Source organism: Helianthus annuus, chromosome 13 (genome assembly GCF_002127325.2).
Source record: "Helianthus annuus cultivar XRQ/B chromosome 13, HanXRQr2.0-SUNRISE, whole genome shotgun sequence".
Classification (NCBI taxonomy): Eukaryota; Viridiplantae; Streptophyta; class Magnoliopsida; order Asterales; family Asteraceae; genus Helianthus; species Helianthus annuus.
The window spans coordinates 115,464,573-115,467,340 of record NC_035445.2 but is presented as its reverse complement, the minus strand read 5'-3'; positions in this window follow the sequence as shown (position 1 = coordinate 115,467,340).

Here is a 2,768-nt window from a genome sequence, read left to right as displayed (position 1 = left end):
ATTTTCTAGAAAACATTGATGTGACTTTTACATCGTCTGACACTGATCATGAGTCCGAGTTAATAAAGAAAGTGGCCGATCAGGTGTTGGATAAAGATGAAACCGAGGAGTCAAAATCGGAGTCAAAATCAGAATCAAAGTCTGAATCCGACACATCATGTTCAAAAGTCAAACAGGGCAAAAAAGTCAACAATTATGAATTCCTGTTATCAAAATCTAGTTTGGATGATGAAACATTCAAAATTGCATATACTTTGAATGATTCTGACAAATTATATTCTGATGAGGAATTTCCAATAAGAGGTGTCAAACCTGGCATGATTAAAAAGGTTTTCAAACTAACATAAATTAATATTTCTGAAATAAAAGATGTAAATCTTTCCGAAAAACCTAAAAAATACACCCCAAGAGTACAACAAAGAGAAAACAAGAAAAAGGGTTACAGTTCTGGTTCTGGTTATCAAAAGAAACCAAACCATAACGGTAATTTCAAAAAGAAAGGATTAGGTTTTATTCCACCAGGAAATTATAAAAAGAGTTAATTACACAAATGGGTCCTGTGGTTTATACCTAATTTCGCCTTTGGGGTACTAACTTTATTGTTTAACAGGTTTAGGTTCTATGGTTTCAATTTTGTAACACCTTTGGCTACTAACACCAAAATTAGTTAAATAATGACTAAAATACCCTTGCATTTTTTAAGTTTATCAATGTAACACATTTGGGTACTAACACCTAATTTTATTTAAGTTTAAATCAATTTTACAAAATCTATTTATTTTTTTATTTTCATCTTTTTATTATAGCTCTTAATTAACATAAACTCTATCTATTTTTTTATTTTCATATTTTTATTAAATTTCTTATTTAACATAAAATCTATTTGTTACACCAGTATTTTTTTGAATAGATATTTTAAATAAAATCTACTACCTATATAGTTTTATGTAAATTAAATTTCTTACTCGTTTTAAATAATGTAAACCTTACTCGTTTTCAATTTTGGATTGAAATGATTGATAATAATAAATATCTTTCATGTAAAAAAATTTAAGCCTTTTTTAACTCGTTTTTTTTTCATTTACATTTTACTATTTTAGAAAGATATTTAATTTACATAAAACTATATAGCTAGGTATTTTAGATATTTAATTTACATAAAACTATATAGCTAGTAGATTTTACTGGTGCAATTAGTAGATTTTATATAAATTAATTATCTTTCTAAAATAGTAAAATGTAAATGAACAAAAAAACAAGTTAAAATTGGCTTAATTTTTTTACATGAAAGATATTTATTATTATTATTATTATTATTATTATTATTATTATTATTATTATTATTATTATTATTATTATTATCAATCATATATATCCAAAATTGAAAACGAGTAAGGTTTACATTATTTAAAACTAGTAAGAAATTTAATTTACATAAAACTATATAGCTAATAGATTTTATTTAAAAAATCTATTTAAAAAAATACTGGTGTAACAAGTAGATTTTATATTAAATAAGAAATTTAATAAAAATACGAAAATAAAAAAAATAAATAGACTTTATGTTAATTAAGAGATATAATAAAAAGATGAAAATAAAAAAAAATAAACAGATTTTGTAAAATTGATTTAAACTTAAATAAAATTAGGTGTTAGTACCCAAATATGTTACATTGATAAACTTAAAAAACTGCAAGGGTATTTTAGTCATTAATTAACTAATTTTGGTGTTAGTACCCAAATGTGTTACAAAATTGAAACCATAGAACCTAAATCTGTTAAAAAAAATAAAGTTAGTACCCAAAGGCGAAATTATGTATAAACCACAGGACCCGTTTGTGTAATTAACTCTTATAAAAATGATAAAACTTATAAACCAAAAACTGTGTTTGTTTCAAGAACAAGCTCGGAAGAAGAGATCAAAAGCTCATTCTGGAAGCAAACCAACAAAGAATTCCTTGCGAAGAAACAAGATGAAATGAAGAATGGAGCTGCACATATGAAAGAGACAAGAACCTGTTTTCAATGCAAAACAAGTGGTCATATTGCCAGAAACTGTCCAAAGGCAATACAATCAAAACAGGGAGTGTCTCTAAAACTAAAAGAAAAGATTGTTGAAAATGAACCACCAACCAAACCATTTGTTGTTTTCAAAAACTCTAAATTTGAGGTTGGTGAATGTTCGAAGAGGTTTTACAAGAAGAGAGCTAAACTTGACAACCAAAAATGGGTTGTTAAGAAATCTGATGAAAGCTCTTGCAATGATTCTGATTCATCAAAATCAGAGGAGCTATCTTCTGGCGATGAATCTGATTCCACAAAGTCAGAGGAGCCACATGTTGAACCAAAATGTGAAAACTCAGTACCTCCAATGGATGATGCAAATTTTCCACCATTGAGAGCTGAAAATTTTAAACAAAAAGTTGGAAAAGTTGAGATTTCAAATCAATTCTTTACAGAAAAGGAAGAATTTGATGTTGAAAAGGCCTTTAACCCCAAAGTGAAACATATTTTTGGAAAAATGATTGACAGAAAAGTCAAAGGGGTTAGAGAATTTTATGAGAAAAAGATCGGTAAGAAATCGAGTGTAGGTAACTCGAAAACTCCCAAGGTTTGTCAGGCTTGGGAGAACATTCTAAACTGAAAAACCTGACTTGCCGGAGTTCCCAAGTTGGTAATCGTGGAGCATGAATCGGCATCTTTCTTAAAAATGTTTTTGAATGTGTTTAAGTGTGACTTGCCGGAGCTTCTAGGTTGGTAAGAGTGAA